The sequence below is a fragment of the Myotis brandtii genome, unplaced genomic scaffold, assembly GCF_000412655.1.
Source record: "Myotis brandtii unplaced genomic scaffold, ASM41265v1 scaffold248, whole genome shotgun sequence".
In the NCBI taxonomy this organism is placed as follows: domain Eukaryota; kingdom Metazoa; phylum Chordata; class Mammalia; order Chiroptera; family Vespertilionidae; genus Myotis; species Myotis brandtii.
The window spans coordinates 2,119,946-2,131,291 of NW_005359397.1; positions in this window are offsets into that span (position 1 = coordinate 2,119,946).

Genomic DNA, 11,346 nt, shown 5'->3' on the forward strand with positions numbered 1-11,346 from the left:
CAGTACCTCTTATACTTAGAGCAAGGGCAAGTATATTCTCTGACCAAAAATAAAATAGGCTTCTCTATCATTTATGATGGCTAAACCCACAGAAAGCTCTGTGAACAGAATAGATTGTTCATGTAGAGATGACAGAGGGTTTCATATGCCCATAGGAGATGTTAACTGAGAAGTAGTCCTGGGAAGTTGCCCTGTCCTGCTATCCCTCAAGGTGGGAGTGGACCCTGGATGTGGAGGGTCTAGGGAAGAAAGATGGAACATCCAAGTCTAGTCCTGGGAAGCAGCATCTGAAAGAGGCAAAGCCAGACTCAAGGAGGGGGTGATTAAACAAGCCTTGTCTTCGGTATGTATGTGACCACTTCAGGCCTCTGAGTTCCTACCTGTTCCTTGTCCTCGGCACATTCTGCTCACCTCCTCCACGTGGAATCCCATGAAGTTGGGGCTTTCTACATATGTAACCCCAGAAGGAATCAGAAGGCCTGCCAGCTCTTTAGGCATACACAGAGCTTGCATCAGTTACCTCTTGCTGAATTAAAAGCACCCCAAAACTTAGAGGCTCGCCCTAACCGGTTTGGCTCAGTGGATAGAGCAAAAACTTAGAGGCTCAGGACAGCTATGTCATTTGCTCATGATTCTATCCAAGAAAGTAAAAAGTGCCCCACAACAGGTTAGAGGCTCAGGACAGCTATGTCATTTGCTCTTGATTCTATCCAAGAAAGTAAAAAGTGCCCCACAACAGCAGTAGCTGTAGTATTCCTGTGTGTATATAAACAATTTTCACAACATATAAATAATACTCAGACAATACCTTTCTTTGACCATGATGAAATAAGACAGAGACAAGACTATTTTGTGATCAATGCCCGAAACTATATAGAGACAAGGACATTCTGTAAATCATAAATAATTGAACATCTCCCTCTTCCAGCTAATACTATGAGTTACCACTGGCAACGTTGGTCCCACTTTAATCCTCCTACCTCATAGATAAAAATTACCAAGAGATCCAGTCACCAAGTCGCCCCCATTTTCTGACAGCTAGTACCCAGTCAAAACAGGCTCCTGCTTCCTTAAATCCTTTACAGAATCACCCAGCAGATACCCAAATGTTATCATAAGCCCCTCCCCAACTTCCCTTTCCTGGTTCCTCTGGTGCTCACGCTCCCTTGCTGCAGCATTTTGAAGCTAGACTTTGACTACAAGTGTGTTCCTAGGGTCTTTGACATGTAGGTCAGTAATTTGGGTTGGGCTCATCTGGCTGGTTCTGCATCTGGAGTCTCTTCTATGGCTGCAGTCATCTGGCAGCTCGGCCGGGATAGAATGGTCTAAGATAGCCTCGCTCACAGGGCTGGTGGTTGGGTGGCTGACAGCTGAGCCCCATGTCTCCAGCAGGCTAGCTCAGGCATTTTTACTTGGTAGACTTGTGTGGTACAAGGAGGCAAGCCCCGTTGCATAGTATTAAGTCTCTGCTCAAATTGTTTGCTAATACATCATTGGTCAAAGCAAGTCACATGGTTAATCCAGAATCAGTGAGGGAGGGGACCATCAAGGGTGAAATATAGGAAGAGGTGATTGGTGGCTCATCTATCTGTAACAAACTCCCATAGCACTGAACACACACAGAATCTTACAATCATCACAAATAAAGACAGTTATCCTAATATTTCTGAAGAAAAAATTCAAGTTTAGAGAAGTCGGAGTCTTGACTCAGGCCATACAGCTGATAAATGCCAGGCCAAAGCCCAGGACCAGATTGCTGAGTCACACATACTTCAGAGTTTCTCTTCCTAGAGCTCTCACTGTGGATTTGGCATCTATATCATAAAAGGCCCGTGGTCGTCATGCCATAATGCCATCATGACCAAATGAGCAGCGGCTCTTGCTGCAGGCGGGGTGGGGCGCCAGCTACTAGCAGCGATGAGTGGGGGCAGCCAGCTGAGGCAAGTGGAAGAGAGCTACTTGCACACAATTTTGTGCGCGCTGGACCTCTAGTTTGGGTATAAATGCATTGTCACTTCGGTGCCACAGGGCCTTTCAAGTACCTTTTGAGACTGACTTCTTCCATTTAGTCTAATATTTTCAGGTTCATCCATTCTTTTTTGATGGCCAAATAACATTTCATTGTATGGATATAGCATATTTTGTTTACCCATTCATCAGGTGATGGGCATGTGGGTTGAAGCTCCAAGAAGAAGGAGGGTCAGTGAGATAAATTATGAATTTTATATAATAGTCATGCCAGCCCATTTATGCATTTTATTGGGGCAACTGGATAGTGAGATGTAAACATCTCAATCTAAAGAAAAAAAGAGGGAAAAAAATCTCAATCTGTAATCTGCCTCTCTCCTCCAGGGAGAGGAGGGAACACAGGCCCCAGGAGGCAAGGACAGTGAGTGGGGGAGCCAGTGTCATGAAGGCCCCATTGCTCTGAGCCTCTCCCAGGGCTGTCTGAAGCAGTTTTGGTCCCATGTGGAGGGGGTTCCCCACAGGATCCCATCTGGAACCAGACTCTCAACACAAGGACACAACTGTATTGCTGAAACATCTAGACATGGCACATTTTATCAATCAGGGAGTTCTTCTGCCACCAGATCACCAACTACAGCTAGGAAAAGATCCCCTAAAAATATAGATTTGACCAATTTCTGATATGTATGTATGTATGTATGTATGTAAACAGAAAAAGCCTAGGTTGAGAGTTGAGAAGGAGGAGAGGAAATAATCTTTTTTCCCAAAGGGACTCCACCGCAAACAGCAGGAAGTGTCAGGAGTCTATGAGAACTGTCAGGGATGCATGAGCTAAGAGCAAATGGAAATGGCATAAATTAGAGTTGGTTCTTTAAACAAGACCACACAAAACAGAACAGTGGTGCATTTATAAACTTGGGTTGTCAGGATCACTTGTAAAAGGCAGAGATGAAAATGGCTGTCAGGCAGGCTCTGAGACCTCCTCGCTGAACTGTGCTCCAACTGCAGGGGGATTCCCACGGGTCAGCTGCCCCCACAGGGTTCCCCAGGGACATTGAGGGGGGCACCAGAAATCCATGCTCTTAATAGGGCTCCGAGTGGTCTGAACACCTTATTTCCAGAAACACTGTCCCAGAAAATTGGACTTGAGCCTGACCAGTGTGTGTTCAATGGTTAGAGTGTCAGTCTTCAAAACAAAGGGTCGAAGGTTGAATTCCCCGTCAAGGGCAAGTACCTGGGTTGCAGATTCCAGAGAATACCTTAGTTTTTTCTCCTTCTGGTTACAATGTTCCTTTCTGAAGGTGGAAGTCACAAGAGGAAGGAGAATGCTTTGGAGTCTTTGGAAGTGAAATCCTCACCTGGCTGAAAAATGTAATTGACTAGCACATTCCACTTAGCTCCCATGCCTGGTTTAGGTCAATGAAAGGAATATTTTATTATTGTTTCAATTTGTTTAATTGAGTTGAGAAGTCCTCTGGGGAGGCAGGCCATGCCATTTCTACTGGAAACTAATGGATAGTCACAGGTTGACTACATTATGTTGTACAGTATTGGTCAGGGATCTCCTGAGAAACAGAACCAGTAGAATGTATATGTAAAGAGATGATAAGAAATTGGCTCGTATGATTATGAGGCCTCAGCTGTGTTTCAGTTTGAGTCCGAAGCATAAGAGATGATGGTGTAACTTCCAGTCTGAGTCCAGAGGCAGACCAAGGTCCCAGCTCAGAAACTGGGAGAGTGAGTCCTCTCTTGTTCAGCCCTTCGTTCTATTCAGGCCTTAACTGGATTGGATGACACCCACCCACATTGCGAAGGGCAATCTGCTTTACTCAGTCCACTGATTCAGATGTTAACCTCATCCAAAAACACCCTCACAGACACACCCAGAATAATATTTCACCTAATATCTGGGCATCCCATTAACCATTACATATGTTATTTTACATTTTAAAATAAAAAGGGATCGAACTGTATTATATTACTCTTAATTTAATTAAATCTGGTGCAGGACCCTCTAATCCAGAGATCTTTTAAAAGATACCTTGAGCCCTAGACGGTTTGGCTCAGTGGATAGAGCATTGGCCTGCGGACTGAAGGGTCCCGGGTTCAATTCTGGTCAAGGGCATATGCCCAGGTTGCAAGCTCAATCCCCAGTAGGAGGAATGTGGGAGACAGCCCATCAATGATTCTCTCTCATCATTGATGTTTCTATCTCTCTCTCCTCTCTTCCTCTCTGAAATCAATAAAAAATGTATTTTTTTTAAAAAAAGATACCTTGATATTGTGCTTTTTCTTGGTTTGGCTGGCTGGTTCCCCTCCCCTTCTCTATCCCGCCATCACTTCCCTGCACTGCAACACTATGGCTTCTCCACCATCAGATTGTGAGTCCCCAAGGCCAGGGACCTGGTCTATATTGTTTACCCAGTACTGTCAACCTGGGATGGTGACTGCCATATAGATGGTGCTCAATAATATTTTTGTAAAAAAAAAAAATGGACTTGAGCCTGACCAGTGTTGCTCAATGGTTAGAGTGTCACTCTTCGAAACAAAGGGTTAAAGGTTGAATTCCCAGTCAATGGCATGTACCTGAGTTACAGATTCCATCCCCTGGCCCCAGGAGCAACCAATCGATGTGTCTCTCTCACATAATTGTTTCTCTCTCCCTCTCCCTCTCCCTCTTCCTCCCTCTCTTCCTCCCACTCTCTCTGAAAAAAAAAAAAAAATCAGTGGAAAAAATATCCTCACGTGAGGATTAACCAAAAAAAAGAAAATACAATTGGACTTAATACTTGGTTCATGATACTGGTATTGTTAGAAGCAGAAAAACAGCACCAGGCATAAGCAACTAGTTAGGCTGGACCTCAGTTCATTAACCTTGCCTTGAGTTCTGGCTAAGAAAGAGTTCAGTGCCAAGACTCAAGCTATAAGGGAAAGTTTATTTAGAAAGTTACAGAGGTAGTAGAAGGGCCCTTGGAGCTTAGGAGAAAGAGGGAAAGAGAGAGAGATACACGCTTGAGGGATAAAAGAGGGAGGAGAGGCACTGGTGTGCTCAGGAGAAGGGGGACACCCTGGAAAAAGAAGAGGGTGGGAAAGGTGGGGGCTGCTCCATAGAGAGAGCAGTGCAGGGTCCTCTGTCTTGAGAGCTTTTATCTGGAGGTCTCCGGGGAGGATCTCAATAGAGCATTCAGCAGCTTTTCCAGATGTGGCTCCTCAGGGTCATGGTTCCCACTGATTGGTCAGCGCCAGGGTCATCAGTCAATACCGCTGGTCCTGACGTCAGTCATGGCGTCCCTGTGCCTGTTTTTGCTGCTTCTCTGGGCCTGGAGCTGAAACACAGCTGAGACCTAGATGTCATCTCCAGGGATTCATGCTTAAGCGGGTAGTCAGGCAAGGGCTTGTAGTTTTGCCCGTTGCTAGGCACCCAGGGCTCTTGGCCCTGGTGACCCCCTGCACCTGGCCCATCGCACCTGCTCTGCTCATGCCCATCTATCTGCCTGCTGCAGGATGTTGAGTGGCTTCCTCACCAAGTCTCAGCAGAACAGGTTTATGGCATTGTATGAGCTTGGTTTGACAAATTAGTATGAAAGCTAAGAGAAATGATTGACATTTTTATGATAGAGAAAGTATTAGAATGAAATGAGACCATAAAATAAAATTGTAGCAAATGACTAATAAAGAAGGGGCTCAAGTTAATAAACAATCTTTCTATAATTTGTTTTATTCTGGTGAATTGTGGCAGTAATTGCTGATTTATGACAGGCGGATTCTGACCAAATCTAGCTCAGCTTGTGATAAAGAAATATAACTCAACGTTAGACACAAAATATAGTGTTGTGGTTTTTTTTGCACCAAATGCCATTGAGGCATTCAGAAAAATGTTAAAATACCTTTCATAGATGATTTTTCTCCAGTAAATTTTAGTCACACCAAATATGCAATAAACAAAATACAGTTATTTCCTCCGTAATTAAAATGACTAAATGCACAAGTTTGTCACATTAATTAAGTAGCACTCACCCAGATGCAAAATTACATATAGCTGGCTATCTCCTGGGCTTCAGGTGGTGGCTTTTATTAGTTCGTATATTTAAACATATACAGACTATAATTTGCCCTGAGCTGTTTTGGATTTCTTAATTCTGCAACAACTGCTGTGTTATAAAAAAGGAAAATTTAAGTATAATTTGACCTTTCGCTGGAGCTCACAATTAAGTCTGGTGTAGCATTTTTTCAGTCAAATGACAGCTCTGTCTGTATAAATAAAGCTAGATCCCAACTTCAAAGTAATAGATAACCTTGAACCTTCAGAGAAAAAGTATGTTTATTTTAATCCGTTTAAGCCTGGTTATAAATGATTTTTAGGACATAATGGTGCAAAGACCCAATATTCCCAGAGACTGATTATATTTGACTCTAAAGACTCAATGATAATACAACATAATTAAACACACGGGGCATGGATGTCTTTGAAATGCATTCTCTGCAGGGTAGATTAAGAGAAAAATGAAATTTCTCTTTTTCTTTTAGATGTGATTTTAAGAATGTAAGTCTGGTTTTGAAATGTTTGGCGAAACCATCCCCTTATCTCTCTCTCAAATCCCACAGGAAGTTAGTTTTCTCATAGACTCCGATTTGGAGGTTCTGGAGTCTAATTCCTGACTCAGCGGAATCTTCTCCTTGTTGCTCTAAGCTCCTGCAGCCCCCGAGGCCGCCCTCTCTGTGTTTGAAGAGCTGGTTGCTGGGAGCAGCTTCCTGATGTTGTCAGCGCCTGAAACCATGTCTCTGTGGTGTCCTGCCTCACAGTTCTTGTTCAGCCCCGTTTCTGTAACACAGCCCCTTTCACCCCTAAACATTACCCAAATCCTGCAACTGTTGCTCATATTACACGTTTTTCAGACGTCTCCCCATTCTGGATACCCTATCCCTGGCTGATTCAAATTTGTCAATACCAGTTTTAAAAGATAAATTATAACTCTGGCCAGTGTGTCTCAGTTGGTTGGGTGTCGTCCCCACACCAAAGGGTTGCCAGTTCAATTCCCGTTCAGGGCTCATGCCCAGGTTGCGGGCTTGATCCCTGGTGGGGGGTGTGCAGGAGGCAGCCAATCAATGTTCTGCTCTCACATCGATGTTTCTCTCTCCTTCTCCCTCTCCCTTTCTGTCTCTCTAAATAAAAAATCTTTAAAAATATTAAATCTATACTAATAAAAGGGTAATATGCTAATTAGACCGGACATCTTCCGGAAGACCATCCGGACATCCTTCCTGACAAAGCCGGGCCCAAGCGAAGCCTCCGGACCATGGCCTGGGCACCAGCGCCTGCGGCTGTGGCCCGGGAGAGGGAGAAGTCACCTGCCCGTGGTCCTGGGTGCCAGCGCCTGTGGCCCAGGCAAAGCTACCCACCCACAGTCACCTGCAGCTGCAGCCGGCCTGGGTCCCGGATGCCTGCTGCTGGCCAGAGGGAGGGAAGCCTGGGTCCTGAGTGCCTGTGGCCGGCCAGAGGAGGGAATCCTGGGTCCCAGGTGTGGGGCCAAGGCAGAGGCGGTTAGGGGCCATAAGGCCAGCAGGGGAGCAATTAGGGGCAATCAGGCAGGCAGGCAGAGGTGGTTAGGGGTGATCAGGCAGGCAGAGGTGGTTAGGGGGCAATCATTTAGGCATGCAGAGGGGTTAGGGGCGATCAGGCAGGCAGGCAGAAGGGTTAGGGGCTATCAGGCAGGCAGGCAGGCGAGCAGTTAGGAGCCAGCGGTCCCGGATTGCAAGAGGCATGTCCGACTGCCGGTTTAGGCCCGATCAGGCCTAAACTGGCAGTCGGACATCCCCCGAGGGGTCCCGGATTGGAGAGGGTGCAGGCAGGGCTGAGGAATGCCTCCCCCTGCACGAATATAAAAATTATAAATTTGAGTCAATAAACATTTATTGAACACCATGTGTTAGGTACATGCTAGGAATTAGGTATTATAAATAGACTAGAGGCCTGGTGCACGAATTTGTGCATGGGTGGCATCCCTCGACCGCGCTGGCCGGCGATCGGGGCTGATGGGGGCCCTTCTTGCCCAGTCCCAATTGGGCTGATCAGGGCTGGCCAGGGGGAGGGACCACGGGAGGTTGGCTGGCTGCGGGAGGTTGGCAGTGGGAGCACGCTGACCACCAGGGGGCAGCTCCTGCATTGAGCATCTTGTCTCCTGGGGTCAGTGTGCGTCATAGCGACTGGTTGACCAGTCTTTCAGTTGACTGGTCATAATGGTTGCTTAGGCTTTTATATATATAGATAGTTCATACATGTATAAAACAATAGCCCTGTCCTACAGAAGTCTCCAGTCGGGAACAGAACAATTCTGCACCTCTCTCCATGCTTCTCTTTCTGGCCCACCCCAGTCTCCCTTTAAAGGGGAGATTGCACCTGTGGTTGGGCAAATCCAGTACAGTCATTGGGCCATGTTTTACTAGAGGACTGAGTGACTGAGCCTTAAGAAGATCACCACCCATTTGTGGTGCCCTTTCCATCTTCCTGTTTTACACCAAGGCAAGACTTGGAGCCTAGAGATAGGTCAGCCACCCACTGTTTTACTTTAAGTGTCTGTTCAGGTTCAGTGGACTCAGTGCCCACCTGGGCCCTCTTCATCTCTCTATGTCTCTCTCTCTCTCTCTTGCTCCCTCGTTCTCTCTCTCTCTTTCTCTCTCTCTCTTTCCCTCTCCTCCCTCCATCTCTCCCTCCCTCCCTCTCTCCACTGGAGGTGAAGGTAGAGGTGGGAAGAGTAAGAGTCCCACTTTGACTTTAAGCCAAAGCTGCCAATTCCAACTTAATTTTCCTAGTGGATTCTACTCTGTACATTGTGGATCAAGGGCATTGGTCCAAATTTAATCCTGGCACTTTATTCTCATTCCGCTATTGTTCTTTACACACAGATTCCTCAGTCTGAGCCCCACGAGGAGGGGGAAGAGGAGAAGCATGATACAGGCATTCTTGGGACCCTATGCCTAATTCCACCAGATGAACAAAGACATGGAGTTTCATGGGCGGGAAATTAGGGGCGAGGAGATGGTGAGGCAGGTGCAGTAAGGACTGAAATTTTCAGCAGGTGCAGTGGGAAGACTATGGAGGGAGATGGTGTCCCATGAGGAATATATTCTGGGGAAACAGGAATATATTCTGGGATTGGGGAGATCTCAAATTTGGTTCAATCATGTAGGAGAGGGAATGGAGAGAAGAATGCTGGAAATGAAGCAGGCCGATATGGAAATCTTTGACTACCAAGCCAAGGTTTTACACATGACTTGGTAGGCAATGAGGAGTGGATGAGGGCTGGGGCACAGGGATGTGGAAGTGGTCCCTGTACATACAATGATGGAGCTGTCTGTATGGGTAAAGAAGAAGGGAAAGGAAGGCTGGAGTTATTGGACTGAAGTGGTCTGTTTGCCTGCATGCATCAAAGCCCAATAAGACACAAACAGGAGTTTGCAGCCAAGAGTATAAGAACTTATTAAGGAGGTGGCACCATGCCCAGAGAGAGTCACAGGTGAGTTAATGCTCAAAGACCTGGTTCCCCAATGGCTTCCAAGGGATGGATTATGTAGAGGGGGAATCATTAATCATGGTGACTAAAGGAGTTAGGGCTGTGGTCTCTACTGATTGTTTGGTACTAGGACAGGGAGTAATGGATCATTGCAGCTGGTCTTGATGTCAGCCATGGTGTTGTTCTCTATGACTTTGCAAGGATTTGTTTGGTGAGATCATTCCGCTTTCCTGTTCTGGAGCTAAAACACAACTGAGGCCTTGGTGTTATCTTTAGTTTTATTGAAAACTTTGTCTCTGTGGTCACTAGACCCAGGATCTTGTTCCTAAGACTACGGGATACTAACTAGAGCCTCACTGTCTTAAGGGCTTAATAATTAAGCAAAGGAGAGGGAAGTGGGTGAGTCAGGGCACTATTGAGACGATTTTGAGTCAAAGGAGGAGAAAAAAAATCAAAAGAAAAGTCTAGATGAAAGAAAATAGGATTTCTGAGCAGTTACACTGGCACTGTCAGACCAGAGAGGAGACTGGAGCGTAACACCAGAGGAGGTGGTCCATGAGAGGCCGTGCAGCCCCGACTTCCTGCTCTCTGGAAAGGATTGATTCAAACCCAGGTTAGATTCAATTTTTTAGCTGCTGCATCAAACTCTTGGTTGACATGGGGCCTGGCATTGACTGAGATTACCAGGTCTTCCCCCACACACTCAGGGATTCTTCAGACCTCCCCACACTCACAATTTACAATTCATTTGGAGGATATCTGTGTAAAGCCTGACCTTCATCCTTGCACAAATCAATCATTTTTAGTGTTAACTTGACATTACTGACTCCCAGCATAATTGTAAATCTTCACCTTGTTGTCTATCACTTTATTTCTTTTTCCCAGCTCTGTTTTGCCATATATGAAATAACCACCAAAGTTATTGCTAAAAATGTTGACAAGGTAAGGATGAAGACAGACCCCTAGAGCTCTAATTGGAAGACCCACTAATAGCATCACAGCCATTGATCAGCAGACTGCAGAAACATTGCTCCCCCGGAGGCAGATCCACCCTGCAGCTTCATCCTGCCCCTCAGAGTTAATCGTTTCACTCCATATAGACCTCACAGCGATATCAACGACTAAGCATTCCCCTGGCTGCAGTCTCTCTAGAACAGTGGTTCTCAACGTTGGCTGCACATTAGAATCACCTGGGAATCTTTTTAAAATCCTGATTTCTGGGCCTCATCCTCCAGAAATTCCGTTTCTTTGTTATGGGGTGGGGCCACAACATTAGTAACAAAGAAACAGAGTTTCCGGAGGATGAGGTCCAGAAATCAGGATTTTAAAAAGATTCCCAGGTGATTCTAATGTGCAGCCAACGTTGAGAACCACTGTTCTAGAGAGACTGCATGCTGGACTGATTTGATTTATTCATTTTAAAAAATCATTCTACCCCAGCTTTTAAGAAAAATCATGATAATGTTAAGTTTTAGAAGTTCCTCCTCCCCCTCCCCCCTGTTGCCTTTGCTTCTGGTGTCAAATCCAAAAAATCATCGCTAAGACCAGTGTCAAGGAGCTTACCCCCTATGCTTTCTTCTAGGAGTCTTATGGTTTTGGGTCTTATGCAAGATCAGAAGGAGATTCATGGGACACCATTGTTCTGCTACTTTTGCAAAGACTGTTCTTTCTTATTTGTATTTATTCTTTTTTTTTTTTTCATCACCACTCACCCTGTGTACTCACTTTGCTTTTGTGCTTTTGGGGTGCACTGTTGCTGGGGGCGGGGTGGGAGTGAGAGAGTCTTATTTTTATTTTAAAGATATCTTTCCTTTTCTTATACAAATACAAGAGGAATTGCTGCCCTGACCAGTGGCTCAGTTGGTTG